Source organism: Coturnix japonica, chromosome 4 (genome assembly GCF_001577835.2).
Source record: "Coturnix japonica isolate 7356 chromosome 4, Coturnix japonica 2.1, whole genome shotgun sequence".
In the NCBI taxonomy this organism is placed as follows: domain Eukaryota; kingdom Metazoa; phylum Chordata; class Aves; order Galliformes; family Phasianidae; genus Coturnix; species Coturnix japonica.
The window spans coordinates 75,016,355-75,034,646 of record NC_029519.1 but is presented as its reverse complement, the minus strand read 5'-3'; the positions used below and the strand labels follow the sequence as shown (position 1 = coordinate 75,034,646).

Genomic DNA, 18,292 nt, shown 5'->3' with positions numbered 1-18,292 from the left:
CCTACTCAGTACCTGGACTTCACAACTACAGAACTGAATTCAGGTCCTGTAAATATTCAATTTCCTTTAATTTTTATTCTTTTATTTCCTGATCATAGATCTCTAATCATGACAATATCATAGATTAGCTTGGGCTGGAAGCAACCCCAAGGATCACCAAGTTCCAAGCCCCTTGCCCCAGGCAGTACTGCTGGCTACTACATCAAGTACTAGATCAGATCACCCATGGCCCCATTCAACCTGGCCTTAAACACCTCCAGGGATGGGGCATCCACAGCCTCTCCAGACAACATTCTCCAGCACCTCACCACTTGCTCAGTAAAGAACTGCCCCCAACATCTAATCTAAATCTCCTCTCCTTTAGTTTAAAACCATTCTCCCCCATCCTTTGATAATCTGCCCATATAAAAAGTTGATTCCCTCCACATTTATAAACTCCCTTTAAATATTGCAGCCTTCACTTTTCCAGGCTGACAAACCCCAGCTCCTTCAGCCTACCCTCATAGGAGAGATGCTCCAGCCCTTGGATCATCCCTGTAGCCCCTACTCTGGATTCTCTTCTGGACTCTCCACATCCTTCCTGTACTGAGTGCCCCAGACCTGGACACAGTACTTCACATGGGGCCTCATGAGGGCAGAATAGAGGGGGACTATTACCTCCCTCTCCCTGCTGGCCACCACACTTCTGATGGAGCCCAGGATACCATTGCCCATCTGGGTTGTGAGCACACACTGCTGGCTCATGCTAAGTTTTTCATCAGCCACAACCCCTCAGTCCTTCCCAGTATGGCTACTCTCAAGGAGATCTGCTACCAGCTTGTATACATACCTGGGATTATCTCCATCTAAGCACAAAACCTTGCACTTTACTTTGTTGGAGATCACTAGATTCACAAAGGCCCACCTTTTGAGTTTGTCAAGGTCTCCCTAGATGGCATCTCTTCCTTCTGCTGTATCAACCCAAGCCATTCTATGATTCTACGATCAACCACACTGCTCAGCTTACTGCTACCTGATCTCATCATCTACATCACTGATAAAGATGTTAAAAAGACAGGCCTTGGAAGACACTGCTTGCTGTCAGCTCCACAGCTTCAAGTAACAATTGATGCAACCAAATCTGCTTCACTTCAAAGGAAACCTGAACAGAGCACTAAATACACTGAGCCCTTTATTTATCTCAGTGAGTGTTGAGATGCTGAGCAGTACAGGTGATCCACCTTCAGCATTTATCTCACGGTCTGGTAGCTCAGTTTCATATTAAGCCTGCTCACCAACTTGAACACAGGCAAAACTGAAAGAGTAGAAGCCCTGATGCATCGCTGTTTATGTTTAATGCCCCTGCTTGCCAATGCAGGAGAACAGTTCCACAGTCAGATTATATCAACTTGCTTATGAAATAGAATTCTGCATTAATTTGGCAGTGGAGGATGTTGTTATTAATAGATTTTCACTCTGTAACTCTCTATGTAAAAACAGTTTACAAAGACAATATTCCAGAGACACCCATGTCCAGATCCCCAGACACCAGTACTAACAGCTCATCCACTCAGCCAAGCATAAAAACAGTCAGGCAGCAACAGACTGTTTGCTACACAAACCCTTTTGGAAAGGGAACAGCCCAAATGACCAGCATGAAAAATACAATTCCACAGTTGCTCTAAAAATGCAGACACTTCTCCCACCTCAAGAAGCCCTGAGCTCTGTTTGAAAGCCTTCCCCTGACTTTCAACACCACCAGCCTGAGCAGAACTAGGGTTGGATAACGAGCCATGGCACCAAGCTGATTGCTGCCACCAGCACCCAGACCAGATTACACACCAACCCCATTGAGGTTCAGTACACCTTACCTTGCAACCGCCGTAGTAAATTCCACCTTTTGAGCAGCAGACTAAGTCCTAACTTCATAAAACAGGTCTGGTCTCATTTGCCCCCATAGGCAGTGCCCTTTGGAACCTACTGCACAGCAACCAGCCCTGACCAGCAGCCCAGAACCAACCCTGCCCTTTACCAAAGGTCTGGGAAAAAAAGTCAGAAGGAAGGCAAGAAGACACATGTGTTAAGGTAACAGCAAGGGAAACAGTTATTACAACATAACTCCAAAGTACCAAAAACTGTAACATTTGTTTCTTTAGTCTTCCCAAGGGTGTCTCCATCTTTAAAAAGGCATTTTCAGAGCTGTTTTCTTATTTTTAAACCATTTTAAGCCATACACATAACTTAGTTTCAGCTAAGAGTCAGGAAATTTGTGTTCTGAGCACCACAAAGAACCAGAAGCAAAGGAGGCAGACTTCCAGCCAAGAAACTGTAGGCTCCCAGCAGCAGCACAGGGCCACACTGGGTGAGCTTTAGTGAATTTTAAAGGAATGGTTGTTAACTTTTAAAAACAAACAAAAAACCTATAACACAAATTCAGCACGAAGTATTTAGAAATCACTAGGCAGAAAGCTAAAATGGAATACAAGTGCTCCTTTGTAAAGTTTTTATTACTCATTCCTTCCAATCCTACCCCTCTAGTGCAGGTCAGTTCTGAAAACTTTGGGGTTATGCTTTGTGTTTTATATTATTGTTGAACGTCCATTGCTTTCTACAGTTATGAAGATGAATCCCCCACCCCCCATATGCTTGCTTCCCAACAGAAACAAAGCAGACACACCTCCCCACTGTACAGGCAACATCCTGCATGTATTTCAAGAGTCACCTTATAATGATTATGTTCTTAAGTTGAAAAGATCCAACAGAAAAGCTGGAAGAGAATTTTAATATGAACCAGAGATGGGTTCAAACAGAAACTGAACTGCACCAATTATTGACAACATACGAGTTTTGAATTACAGCAACAAATATATTAACACTTTTGCAGTGGTTTTGCAGATACTTAATTTCCAGTATTTTTGTTATTGTTTATTAGACAGGAGTGGGGAAAAAAAATTGTTCCGAACACACAATTTTGTACTACAAACACTAACAAATTCAATGCAGGTTCCATTGCAATGTTATAAAGTAATGAAATTCAAAGATAAAACACAAGTTGGGGGCAATATAGATTCTTTTTAAAAGCTTCTTTGTACAGCTATTTCCTTCCACAGAACTGCACAACAGTAAAGATAACAAACTAGAAAGACAACAGCACACCTTTCCAAATGAGCTCTGTCAGGTTGCTTTCTCATTGTTCAGTTCTGCTTAGCTAATGACAATCTATTCTCCACCATTTTTTCCTTGAGCCATTACCACAATAAAGTCTGGTGACATTTTAAAGCAAAGGGAACCCATCTGCCAGCACATGGATAGCGAGCATCTCTGACAGCATAATTTTCATCAAGGACAGCAGCAGAAATGATGCCTTGTGAGTGCCACATATATCACAAGCCCGTGCTTTTCATTATTCTCTGCATGCTGCATGTGGAAAGGAAGATGCAATCTCACATTAATACAACTCATTGTTTGTCAACACCATTTATAACCGCACAAGTCAAAAGTCAAAAACAAGTGTAGAGGGATTTAAAGGTAAACAAAGACCAAATCAATGAGCTGAGATTCATCATTTGCTTGTGTAAATGAACACAGATTATTCAAATTTGATTTTCTGCTTAAATGTGGAAGAGCTGAAGTTACACATTTTAGTCCATAACAGATCCACATCCTGCTTACCAATACCAAGAGTACAAAAAAGACCAAATGTTGAATAGGAAAGACATCTGAGTTTTGGCATCTCCCCACAAGGAGACTGAGCTCCTCCATCCCATCTCACCCAGCTCTGGGGTAGGTGAGGCCAAATTCCCTGTCATACACTGCAATACATAAAAAGATACATCATACGTGTTTGGGGAACAGAAAAAGGAAGGGTGGGGGCAGAGAAGTAAAGAAGAAAAAGGATGTCTCTTCAGCATTGTGCATATAGATCAACTTAGTTTGTGGGGGCTACTGTAAATTGCTGTCTCTGCAGAAGGTAATCCAGAAGTTTTGCACTGACGTGTTAAACCTTGTAATTCAGTGCTGCCTGCCAAAACTTGCTAGGGGCAAACTAAAATGTTGTGCTACTTGATAAGTCAATTCTGAGCAACAACAGCAGTAAGAGACAACAAGCAAAGCTGCTTTGAGGATAAATGCATTTAATAAAAACCTGTTAAAATCCCTTTAAAGGATCATGCACAATATGAACACATATTACCCAGCTCAGTCTAACTTGAGGATAATATTTCACATCTATTCACATGCAAAAAGCAAAATAAAAGATGGTTGGGATCACTTGTGTCTCCTTTTCCTGTGGCCTCCAGAGGACCCTGGAGAACACATGGTATATTTACAAAGAATCTCTGCGCTTTCTATCACAGAAAAAGATATAAAATTAAGATGTATGCAAGTACCATATTGAGGGAGAAAAATTAAACAACATGCAACTTCATTAGGAAGTATTTTCTGTTCTTGTTGAACCTGTGTACTCACTCGCACTACCTTAAACTGGCTCATCTCTTCAGTCTTCAATGCAGCATGCATGAGGATGGGAAGCCTTGCTTTACAGGCTAATGAGTGGCTGAAAAGAGCTGCTGGAATTAAACACATCTGGATGCTAAATGCCATTAAAGCTGCAGGTTCATAACAAAGGGTGCAAGAAAGCAAATCGAAATATTTCTAAACAGCATAATTCTAAAACTACCTATTCTTTATGCCAGTTTTGAATTCCTCCCCATCCACCTCATCCCTGCTTTCATGCAATGATTTCTCTTCAGGAACAGAAAACAGAAGGTTAAGAACATACTGCACATCAAGCACAGTCATGTTCATCTGAGTTTCTTGAGACAGTATTGGATACATCATCACAAACTGCATTTGGTCCTACCTGGAATTTCTTTTAGCCCAGCCCTAAACAAGGTTCTTACTGCAGTTCTGGAGGTGCCCTTGTGGCAGCACACTACCGAACAACGAGCAATTCCTAAACACACACACCACTTGCATTTCCTAAGTTGAAACACATGAAACACAGACACCTTTTGCGACTGACACAGCAGTCAGACTTGATTTATATTCCAATTTTCTCCTGGGAATTACAGCCATGCAAATCATTTTACTTTTAAGTCATATATATGAATCTATAATTAAGTGAAACAGGCACAGGGAATCTACTGCGCTGATAACCATTAGCACATTCAAAATGTGAATATTCAAAGTTAGATCTCATGCACGCTTTGTGAAGTAGAGCAACATGCTCAGCTCACAGAGCACTTGGATGCTCTCTAGCTTTATAATCTCTTACATAATTACTGTAACTTATTAGATTTTGTATTTATTTTTTCCCTAGGTGTATTTGTAAACTAAGGAAGGCTGACACTGATTCTTGTGTGCACCCACCGAGCACTATGTCAAATATGCCATTCGAGACTTTCAATTCTTAGCCTTACAGTCTGAATTATTAGCCTTCAAAAGCGTGTATGTGGATTTATAACTGCTGTCTGAAGAATTCACTCAAGCAGCTTTAAAACACTCAGAAGGAGACAGCACAACATCTGTCCGCAACAAGCCGCTGAAAAGCAGGCACTATGCCAAGCACTCTCTCCAGTTCCAGACTAGCAAAACAGACAAATTTCAGCAGCTGTAAACAGCAAAGCAAGAACTGCCTTTAACATTAAATCAGAGAAACATAGAAACTTGCAATGAGCAACGCAACATAGCATTTGTGTCCTGTGATTTGCTCCTTAAAGCTCCCCAGAGGAATTACAGGCCACAACTCAAGCAGCCTGTATTGATGTATTACTGTTAGAAACATATTACTGGGGGAAGATACATTCATGGCTTTTAAATTGTCTCAGATTCAAAACATGGGGAGGGCTTCATTGCTTTGCAAAAATAAATTGATCCTCCATTGAGAAGCTCACCCTGCCAGTTCAAAGGAGGGAACTAAATAGAGCAAACCTTTAGAAGAAAAAAGGGCAACAGAAGTTTGGCATTACAATGCTTTTGCTGGGTTAGGTCCCACATAGAGACTTTAAATTGTCTTGATATTTTGAGGGTAGTTTTCCTCTTAAGGAAAAAAAGAATGAAACCAGTATTACAGCAATGAAAACTTAAGAACAGAGAGAGTGAAAAAAGCATATAAAGAGAAAGAAATACAGATAAGCAGAGGTGAAGTGAAAGAAAGAACGAAAGCTATATGAAATCCTAACAGAGACATTAACTCATGGTAAAAACAGAAGAAAAGTAGTAATCATATAAAATAAGGCCTAGTTTCATTACTTAAAACAAAGCCCAAGTATTACAGAAGACAACAGAAGCACCATCTCTTTCAGTATCAAGAATATACCACTCAAAACAATTTCTATGGATAACAAGGAAAACACTTTTGACCACATTGCATTAATAAAACATAATGTCAGTACATGTCAGGCTGCAAAATAAACCTTCAAGGGAAATTTTACCTAAACACACACAGTCCCATGTTTGCGTTTGCTCAAGATTTCTTCCTCCACATCGAAGCTCTGACCACATTTCTTCTGCCTTCTGGCAGCAGGCTGATGAATCACACCAGATGGAAGAACACACCATCCTGAGGTGCCCTCCCTTTTCATATGTGACACGGAAAGTGAACTGTACAAAAGATGGGATGATCCATGAGAGATTCAGATGATACTTGTGGGTAACCTGAGGGCTGAGGCAGCTCAAGGGGACATGGTGCAACCTGCTTCTGGGCACTGCATCCCTGCACATCATATGTGTTAGCTGATAGCATGAGAGGATTGAGACAGCAGCCATAGAAGCACAGCCAGATGGGAGCACAAAGCAGAAGCTGTCTGTGAGAAACCTGTATTCAGGGCACATGGGGCAGGAAGGCTCCAAAATACCCCAAATCTGCTCCTTGAAAGCTGCTTCGTGCCACAGGGAGAACTGATGGCAGAGCTGGACGACTGATGCCCTTGAGAGGTCAAAGTGTTGACAAGTGCAGTTAAGCAGGTCTGGCAGTATTAATTACAAGAACCAGGTAAGAAGATACTCATCAGATACACCACCTGACTTCCAATTAACCTCCTGGAGCTTAGAAAGCCGAAGCCCTGCTCCCCACTGCTAGGAGCTGTGCAATGCAGCAGTCACACAAGATGCAGTGAGAGGGTCTGAGATACAAACACCAGGCAGAAATCATGCACAGCAGGAACCCACACAGCCCTTCAATCTCATCAGCCTGAAACAACTCAAACTCCAGCTTGCATAAACTGTACAAGCCCACCAAGGTTTGTTTATTGCTACTGTTTTCTTAAGGTCAGGTGATATTTAAGAGGCTGCTACATAATTCTGAATGGCCTTGTTTTATTTTGGTCATGAAGGGAAAGGTTCATCTCTAAGATCTTCATGCACTCTCTCACATCAGTATCTGAGTAAATGCTACCAATGACACAACCAACTTCCATGTAAAACACAACAACAGCATAAACTTACAAGCTGACAAACAATCACAAGGAAAGCAGAAGGGCTTGTTAAACAGAGACACACCAAGGTGCTGTGGCAGGTAAGTAAAATGGTGATTTTGCATTAAAAAATAAGGATCACCTCAGGTAACTTGAGGCTGCCAAGCAACAAACTTCTGAAGAACATCCTTCTGAATGTCATTCTCCTTCCAGGCAAATTACTTTGAATGCCAAGTAAAACACCGAAGCCCTGAAGTGCCACAGTGCGAATAAAACATCTGTATCTCTCCCCATAATAAAGCAAATATTGACAAACTAATTTTTTCCCATTGATCTTCATAGTTTTGCACTGAAGATATTTTGTATCCTCTGTTAGAGTCTGGTTCATCAGTCAACAACTCTGAGAAATGGGATTTGTCACAGTGGGCAGCGTTCAGCCCTGCTCTAAGCCAACACAAAAGTTACTATCATCCCAAAGACCTAACAAAAAGAAAGCAGAATTTATACCATGATCTTCTTTGGGAAAACAGGATTTAAAAGGCACAGGCTGCCCAGAGAAGCTGTGGATGTGCCATCCTGGAGGTGTCTAGGGCCAGGTGGAACAGGGCCCCGGGCAACCTGATCTGGTGGGCAGCCAGCCTGCAGCAGATGGTTGGAACTAGATGGCCTTTAAGGGCATTTCCAACCCAAACCACTCCACAATTCCATGATTTTCCCCTAAAAGCAAGAACATGCAATGTGGTATATTGCTATTTTGTCTGTAAGATACAATGTATGATTTAGTATCTTTTATACATAAGATCCACTGATGTAATTGATCTGGACTTCAGTAAAGCCTTTGACACAGCCTTGAGCTCTTGTCTGTACATGAAAAGATGAACAGCTACCACTCATCTCCAAAATTCACTAAAAAAACAATACATATTGATAACACTGCAAAGCAGCTTTTCTAGAATTGTTTGTTTGATCTTAAATGGTCTTAAACAAAATGACTCGTACAACCTGCATGGATTCCAGGATGTAACAACACTGCAATAAGGGATACTAGAGAATCTGACTGCTCAGACAAAACAAAACTTCATCAATATTTTAGCTAGACGGGGAATGAGAAAGGTTATGATGAAGTACATGCTCAGACATCTGAGTTTCACAAGGGTTTTCTGTTTGTTTGCAAAAGGAAGAACACCAAACAAACAAGGTCACTTTTACTCACTGTACCAGCCAGCAACCACAGAATCCCCTTTGTCCAGCATGCGCCTCAGGTGAGTTACTATAATTCAGACTGCTAAAACACAGAATAAATTCTCACCCTGACTTAAAGGGCTTGTTCCCACCTCCCCCTTCCCCAGGAAGACCTTTTCTTTCCAATCTCCTGCCTGCCTTGGGCTGGACATCGCACTGAGCTCTGAGTATTTATCTGGAGAGAGAAAAAGCTTTAGGATTTTCACTCCTAAATGGGAACAAGATATACCTAGGCACACCAATTAATCCCATGAGGAAGCTGGCTACAGTCAAGTTTTTTTTATGACTATATAGGAAAAAAAGCAGCAGCAGACCTGCCAAGGAGCAGCAGGGAAGAAAGCAAGCAGAACAACCTGGTACTCGTGTCCGGCTGAGCAGAGCTGCTGACATTTCTGTACTAAATGAAGCCTCCTACAGGCACTGGAGTTAGGTGGGCTGTATTAGGGAGGAAAGCAAAGACAATAAAGAAAATAGCTTCTGTGCCTGCTACGAGAGGGAGGCACTGCAAAACAGCGCAAAATAGACTTAGGTAGCCACAATAACTAGGATATTACTCTGATTGATCGTATGAATCCAGATGCAGGGGGGAAAGATTGTATTTGGTACAGGGAAAGAATACTGCATCAAAAACCTGAAGTGCCAAGTTTATTTTTAAAATGCCTTCAGGGCTAAGACACAGAAAACAGAGCTTTGCAGATGAGAAGGCCATTTGTTCCTTGGGAGGCACACACAAGAAGCTACACAGTACTGAGAACCACAAATGAAAAACCTTATTAACAATATTTGATTATTTGTTGAGAAGTTGGATAGTTCAAGACTACCAACACTGCATTACATTACATACCACACTACCTGACAGTGTTAAGAGGACTTCTGGAATATTTCCATTATATACTAATGTTTTCCATTTATCACAACTCTTCAGAGCAATCTTTCATATCAATATCTTTCAGGCAGCATCGTTCTCTGTAAGCAATTCCCCTATTATTAAAAATAAAAATACAACAGGTTTAGCAAGTTACTTTATGTTAAAATAAGTGAAAAAGAACAAATAAGCTTTTCTGACTTGGTGAATAACTCTTGAAATGTAAGATAATTTCAAATAGTTCCAGCAGTAATATTGCTGAACACTGAGATCAATCCTGGCAGCTTAATACCCACCTCTGGGAAAGACAACAGACAGGGAAATTGCTCCACAAACACTTGTATCTTATTGCTACCTGATGATTTTATGATAACTTATTGTAACTATGCTTTTAAAAGGCACAGAGCAGAAGCTGCTGTGAAGCTGTGCTTTATTTTACAGTAAGATCTACAGTACTTTGAAACATTCAGAGTTACACTGCATCTGCAGTTAGAAACCTGACTTGCATTGAGACTTGACCAGGTTTGGTAGTTCACTTCTAAGGTTTTATTTCCATTAAAGACTGCATGAAATTTGAGCCCTTCAACAATAATTAGAATTGATTATTTTGGTATAAGACAAAAATCAGCCAAGCACAAATACAGACTGAGTGCAGACTGGCTTGAGAGCAGCCCTGAGAAAGATCTGGGGGTGTGAGCTGATGAAAGACTCAATATGAGCTGGCAACGTGCAATTCAAACCAGAATGCCAACCGTATACCCAAATCATTCCATGATTTATTAGAATAAAAATAAACTCATAACGACCTTATTATTGAATGAATGTTTTTAAAACTAAACCTAATTGATGAAGAAAAGTAGACATACATAACAGTTTACAAACGTCATTTGGGAAGCTTCTGGGTTTAGGTATTTAACTTCTCACATGTCCAAAAGGACTGTTTGAAATCAAAATGAAAATTTCCACCTAGAGAAAAAAGCTTTTTCGGAACAAGTCAGATACGTAGTATTAACATACCAGCATTTCCATTATTTCCACCAATCTTTCGTCTCCTTGCCTATTCATTACACTGAATGCTTCCTTCCTGAACTCTCACATCTCTCTCATAGTTAGAAACAAAAGTCAGTGTTTAAAAAAAAAAAATCTTCTCACTTCCTGATTAAGAAATGAGAACTGCTGGTTTTCAGATAAAGAGAAGAGAGAGATTCAAAGCAAGAATTGTAAGGTACAGAATAGAGATTCCAAGGCAACGAGCTTTTCTCAAACACACAAGCAGTGAGGTTTAAGCCAGAAAAAGTTCTTATATCAGACATCCCAGAGAAGGATTTTACCTTGCTATTTAATTTAGAAGAGTAACTACCAAGCAAGACTGAATTAAGTGGAACAATTTACAGCCTCAGCTCTGCTTTTAGCAAATTCTTTATCCTCCGTTTCAGTATTCCACCAGAGAGGAGATGCATCTCCACCTGTAGATAGGGAAGCACTCAAGAGAAAACACACTGCATAAGTTTTAATCAAAAAGATAAAATTTAAAATCTAATTCCTCCGAAGAATATTAAGAAAGCACAAAGCGTCAGTTCTCCAAATCTAATTGTATGCATTCATACTCCAAACTCACGTCTCAATGCACAAAACAATTTTCAAGAGACTGTCAGGCTGTTGACTTCTCCTTTACCTGTGAGATCCTACACAATCAGACCACTGGGCAAAAAATTAATAAATAAATCAGACAGAGCAGTAAGTTCATCTTCAGAGCACACAGCAAAACAATGAATTAAATCAGCCCTGAAAAAGTCTTCAACTGGTTATTTTTGTGTAGTTTTCTCTTTCAATCGCAGATTTATGACAGAAAATGAATTCTTCACATGTTCATCTTGCTAGAAAAAGAGAAAATTCCTATTAAGGAATTAAGATGAGTTTGTATTAAATGCAATTTTGTAATCTCTTGAATCCTTAAGACAAGCATTGTACAAGACCACAGTGGTGGCTTGCTTCCCTCTTTCAAGCCATGATATAAAGTAACACATAACCCAAACTGAAAGATACCTGACTTCTTCCAAGACCTAAAATGCTAGAGAACCAAGAGATAAGATCTTGCATGATTGTCTTTAATGCATAAGGACAAAATCAAATGCTTACAGTGATAATGGTGGATGGTCACAAAAATACCCATACAAGTCACACATCCAGTATGTGATTCATGATTAATCAGATAAATTTTAAGTACTTCCACAGCTATAATGCTGGTAACTTACTTTAGAAAACATTCCAAGGATTTCTTATTAATAACTACAAAACTGCAAGCTAATGAAAGAAAGATAGGAGAAATACAACCATAAAATGTTATGCAACAGAATGAGGATTCCCTTTCAGGCCGTATAGCTCCTGCACTACATTCCTGTATCTGCTTGAGACGGGATGAGTCTCTTCATGGAGCTCTTGAGCACATAAAACAAGGGAGAGTAAGGGACTCTAAAAATATTCCAATTATGTTGTATTTTGTAGGATTAGACAGCTTCTTTCCCTTATTTCTTTTGACTCAGCTGTATTATTTCTTCACACAAAGAATGAAGCTCAAGTGAGAAAAGATAGAAGCCTCTTCTGACTATGTGGTATATTGAAGATCCAAGTTTACAGTGTAGAAACTATGCTCAAGTTTCAGTGGAAGCAATTCCAAAGTTTAAGCATTTTTGTCCATGCCTCAGTCTAACAGAGCAGACTTTGCCCAGAACAGTTGGAACTGGTAAAGCTTTAAGCAATTCATGCTAATTAGAAAGCTAAGCAAAGGGTGGTCATTGAACTAGTCACGATAACTTCAATATAGAATTTGACGTAACACTTAGTTGTACAGACCATCATTTTGTACTTAAACCATTCCAGAATTACTATAATCATAAAAGTATGGCTTATAATAGACAAAAGTGGAATAAATTTATGAAATCCGTATTCCTCTTGCAAAGCTGCTTATTAATGTGATTTGTGATGTGCATCACTCTCGTTTCCAACTTCACATCTCTCCAAACTTCATATTCACTGTTTCTAAAAGTAACCTACTTGTCTGAAACTTTAAGCAAGATCTAAATCCTACGTTATATAAAGCACTCTTTCCTGATACTGATGATGCATAATATGAGTCACCACTTCAAAGCCTTCAACACACCACACAATCCACAGCCTTTTAAGTTGTGAATAAACCTTCAAGTGATTTCTCCCATCCTGCTCCTAACAAAACATCCTGAGCTCTCAACAGCAATCTATAACACTGTCAGTCAGGAGGAAAATCACCAAATTTCTCAGCAATATATATTTATAGACATCCTTAACACAAAGTGCAAATGTTTCCCTTGTGTATTTATGCTTCGTAGAACAGAGTACAAAAAAGTTGAAGTTACCAGGGGAGTGGTAGCAGGGTAGCACTGTGGCTATCAGGCTGTCTGCAGTGATAGTGCAATATGGCTCCCAGTGTCATTTGAGGAGGCACGAGCAGCTGCAGTGAGGGCCTTGGTGCTCCTTGCCCATGGCCAAGATCAAGCAATTGGAGACAAGAGTTCACCACATAAGAAAGGGTAAATCTAAGTAAAATCTTCAGTGTCACCACAAAGAATTATGAGACGCCTAATGATGTAACTGGCTGGTGTTACTTGTTCCTGAAAAATCTCAACACATTCTTCAAAGAGCAAAAAATTAATCTTCTGATCAGCTTCCCCAAAAATATGGGCTCTGAATAAAATACTACGAGAGTACAGGCTGCATGATGGTCTGATGGTACGGCAGCTAATCTAATTCAGCAGAAATCACAAGATCAACATTACATGTACCACTATAAATAAAACAGCTCATTAACTAACAGTGAATAAAGTTATAAATCTTCTGAGTAAACACTAATGTACAGACACAAAACTTACTACAAATACGCATTCAAGAAACATTTGAATAGTTACAAAGTCGCATAGTTGAAATTTACACAGGTTGGTACCAAACCAGTAGAGCTGAATTGTCCAAACAAGAAAATCTTAACAGAAAGCAATGGGGATTCCCTTCCCAGTGAGTACATCTGTCACCTCACCATGGGATGCACCAAGTGCATTCATTCCCACATGCAAGAACTCAGAAGAAGGTGCTGACTTCTGTCTCAATTTATTCTCCCTAGATGAAGTATGAAGACACAGCACAAATATTCAGTCAGAAAGACATTCTGGTGAGTTCTCTTTCCCCTTATGAGGAACACTTCCAGCTGCAGTAAGGTCACGACTCCTCTTTTGAGCTATAGGGAAGTCTTGTCATTTATCACCAAAGCAAAAGACAATTATTTCTTCATGAAAATACTCCTGTGACAGGAAATATGATGTTAAAAACTTATTAGGAGTTCATAACTTGTTTTATAATTATAAAAACGAAGGGTGGCTTTTACTGCCAAGATTGTTTTCACATCCAAGTTTGCCTTACAGCTGAGCTAAAACCTCTGCAGAAGTCCAGTCACATCAGATAATAATCAACACGAAGTGGTTTGCATCAGAGCTGAGGTCTGACAACAGCACTTGCACCCTGTGAACAGAGCTGGCCAGCAGTGATTTGAAAGTAACCCCACCAAAATTAATCTGTATTGAATATAAACAGCAGCGGTGTCACTGGGGGTAATAGCACAACTAAAAGTACTCGTCTTCAGGATGTCGACTGCAGTGGACTTGATGAGGACATCCCAGCAGTTCCAGCTACAAAGTGATTTGTGCTTTTTAAAGCTTAAGCAGATCTTACCATCTTTCACTGTGACCAAACACAGGTGGGAAAGCTGGCTGAGATTCTCCACATGCACTTCATTGTGTTCTCACAGTTATACCTTCCAAATCAGTAATGGGTTATTTTCTTGTTTTGTTTCTTCAATTCCCATTTCACTTCATTTTCCACTGCAAAAAGTTAAAGCACAGCTCAATGGCAACTTGACCGACAAGATACAGGGGAGAAAAAAAAATATAAGGTGATTAAACAGAACACCTTGGTTGGAAGAGACCTGCAAAGATTGGGTCCAACTATCTGACCACTTCATGTAAATGTCATAAAGCACAGAGTCCTGATACTGCCCCAGGAACAGAAAGTCCAGATAATTCTGAAAATAAGCTACAGTGAACAACAACACAGAAGAAATTCTGTAACTCTCCAACACTTTTCCTCATAGATTCCATTCCTGAAGTGGCTCATGAGGAACATTAACCAAGATCCCAAACTCAAACTTGATGATAAATGAGTGCAGCTTCTTTCCACTAGGATGCAGTGTAAACCCAGTGAAGGAATAATTGTGATAAAATTACACAGGCTTTAAACACATTCTACGAAATAGGCAGTACCCATTTTGACACAGCAGCCTGGTACAATCAGTGTTGCTCACCTAGCATGACTTAGTGCCATCCAAAGCATTCAAAACAAGTTCTATAGTACAGGTATGCCAAGACTCCAATGAGATGAAGAGACTGCTAGCTGGAGTAGCTGCTCTAATAATGGCCACACAAAGAAGGACAACATGAACTGAACAAGCTGTAGGAACAGCAGACTTTGCAGTCCATAAGCAAATGGGATTCGGTACTTCAGATTGAACTGAAAAAGCCACACAGATTTAAACAGCCAGAGTGTTATGGATTGATAATTCCAAATTACAAAATTTACTGTTATTGCACTTCTTTTTCCTCCAAGTTACCCTGTATCAGAAAGCTTACTCTACAACTAATACAGTACCGCTGAGCTATCTCATTGCTATATAAGAGGAAGATTACATAACACTGCATACAGCCTGAGCAACTCAGCTCCTGGATGGATTCCTCCCTAGGATAAGGGTCCAATTTAACATTAGCATTAATTTTAGCATATTTAATCAAAATCACTACTGCTCCTAAAACTAGAATAAATTAAGCCAAAACTTACCACTCAGAACACGTCAATGCAACGTTAGTGTCAGTAAACTAGTGAAAGTTGGAGTATGTTAAAAAATAAAATGATATGGCATTGACCTTAAGGAATATCTGCAATTATAATTAATGTTTACGTACCCTGTGCCACTAAGCCTTCTTCAAGTTCAGTCTTAACTCCTCTCTAACTAAAAAAAGATAACTATTTAAAGATAACTACTTCTTCACATAGTTCTTTCCTTGCTTTCCCTACTGAGCCCCTTATTATTTAAAGGGATAAGATAGCAATGAGAAATGTTTGAATACAGCATAACACACCGCTTTATCTTAAAATACTTAATGAAAGTGTCCTATTTTGCCTTTGATGGAGTATGAAACACAGGTTTCTTAATCCGATGCATTAAATAATGACAACTAGCTCCTTAGAAAGGCATATATATAGAGATTTCTTTTAAGAAATGCAGTCATACTTATAAGGAGCTTTTGACAGCAGATGGAACTGTGGCTGTGGATTTTTGGTTTGGAGAAGAGCTTTTCACTGCATTAATTCTTGCTGTAAAGACCAACAAGCGAGCAGAAACTAGTAATTAAAAAAAATCATTTCATAGTGTAAATATAGTGACATCTGCTGCAGGAAGATCAACCAGAATGATCAAACAACTCCTTCCTCCATAGCATGCAAACAGCACGCTGCTACAGGGAACTATACACCAGCTCTCACTCCACTTTTATTGCACATATTTCAAGGCAGGTAACCTTCCTTCCCCCCAGAAGTCTCAAGCTCATGCCCTTTGCAGCAGTGCAGAAATGCAGGCAGATCAACAAGACAAAACAAGCCTCTAAAGCACCACGTGGTGCAGATTTTTAAACAAAACCAGGTCTGAAAGCAAGTTTAACTATGGCCTCTCAGCAGCAGTGGAATCATGAAGGCATTTTCCTTTACTCAGCACAGAAGACTTGCAGTCTCCCAACTATCAAAAGTTCAGCATCAACAAACCAAGCCTATGGTCTTCCTAACGTCATCATGGCTTCCTCCATGCGCTCAGTCGCGATAAAAAAAATGGTTTTAAAAATCAATTTATCCCTGACAGTCCTATGCAGTCTTCAAGATAACATTCAGCAAAATCTCATGTCCTTCCATTCACAGATCTGAAATCTCTTACATCTTTAAGAAGAGAAGTTCTGACTGAACATGAAAGCAAATCAAGGTCTCAGTCAGGTAGGCGCCCATTATCCCAACATACAGTGTATTGAGCCAAATAAGTTAACATCCAAAAACACCACATGACAGATTTCATTAAGTTGCAGGTAATACTTCAGGTATTTTGTTTTTATTTTTTCAGGATACTTTAGAATTCACACGAACTTGGCGTTATCTCAATTAGAACATTATCTACCTGCTCTAATAAACAGGAATACATTTACCAGTGTTAATTCAGCAGTGACATTTTTAAGGATAAAAACTATTTATTAGTTACCTATCCAAACTGCAAATAAAAAAGAGAAATAGATATACACACATGCATACACACACATTCAACTCTATTCCTTGTTCCATGGTGTGATCTCTACATACAGAAGTCAGAGTGGAAGGATCTCTTGATACCCTTCAAACTCTTGCTATACGTTACCTTCCAGCAAGTGTTTAGTGGGTCTATTTCTGTTCTGCTGGTTCCAAGGCAGCTCCTGCAGAACGAACCTGTCAAATTTGTCAGACTCTCAAAGCTCAGAACATGCAGTAACAGAAAAATTTCAAAGGTTCAAACCCTTTGCAAGAGAACATTAACATAACATCAAGAACTTCAGAACTAAAAAAAATAATATAAAGCCTTGAAACTTGCATTGAATAAAGCAAAAGATTTTCTTCACAATGTGAGAAGCGCAAGGCAATAGTTACAGCAAACAAACGCTGCTCTCTTCCCAAGAGACTTAAGTTTACTAAGCAAGTCACATTATGGGCTGGCTTGCAGTCACTGATGACTACAGAAATGTAGGACCTGCACTGTCCACAATGAACGAAGGGTCTCCAATAACTGCAATCTTCTGCAAACTGCATCCATTCGAAGAACCAACCAGCAATTCAGTTTCTGCAAACTGATGCACTCAGAGCACTGACAGTGCTCCCAGAGCTGGGCAGTCAGCTCATCTCCCCACTGCAGCTAATGCTGACAATACCTAAACTCTCCAGCACCAAGACACAAATTCACATGGAAGCTTTCTTTGCAGCTGTGAACACGCTTAGAATGGTTACCAATGACAGATTGCCAAAGCCAACAATACAAAAGTTCTAATTCCTTAAAGATGTCTCAAAGATGTGTTGTTTCTTTGCTTGTTCTGTTTACTTTTTTCTTATTTAAGTTACTGCTATATTACAAATATAATTACACGTGAGCAATAACAAAATTGACAAGGTAGTATTTCAGTCACGTGAACAAAAGGAGTTGGGCTCCGTGGGTCTCTTCCAACTCAAGATAGTTTGATTCCACAAAGAGACTATTGCAATGACCATTTTCATTAGGTCACTTCCAAAGCTTCATCTAGGAATGAATTCACAGAAACGCAGATTTGAGCCACAAACCAAACATGACAGCATTCACAATGACAGCTGAACACTTGGTTAATAACAAAGCAAGATAACTATTTTTCTGATAATCACCCTCAGTCTTATCCTTCCCAGTTTTTAAACACTACCCAGTTTTAAACTGTTTATGAAGGAGTAAAAAGTCTAATTTAAGATTTAGATCTTACATCTCATTAGGATTTGGTCTTTTCCTGATCAGAAGACAGCACTTATTCTTAATGCATCGCTTCCATACTGGACGCATCACTGCAAAGCAATCACAATACTATTAAGGTTTTGTGATGTTGCCAGAAGACCTTATGATCAGCAAGAA

The 18,292-nt window shown here is 39.6% G+C and overlaps 1 protein-coding gene across 5 annotated transcripts in view; it reads right to left on the bottom strand.

Annotated features, from left to right (window-relative positions):
* Positions 1 to 18,292, bottom strand: part of ZFYVE28 (zinc finger FYVE-type containing 28) — a 120,901-nt gene that overhangs the window by 80,703 nt on the left and 21,906 nt on the right. The window contains exon 1 of one of the 5 annotated variants that reach the window (XM_015862853.2): positions 1,851 to 1,906. The exons of the other annotated variants lie outside the window; for them this stretch is intronic. The gene's annotated coding sequence lies outside the window, so the exon portion shown is untranslated. Of the gene's footprint in view, positions 1 to 1,850; positions 1,907 to 18,292 lie in introns of those variants that run through there. 5 annotated transcript variants of the gene reach the window in all.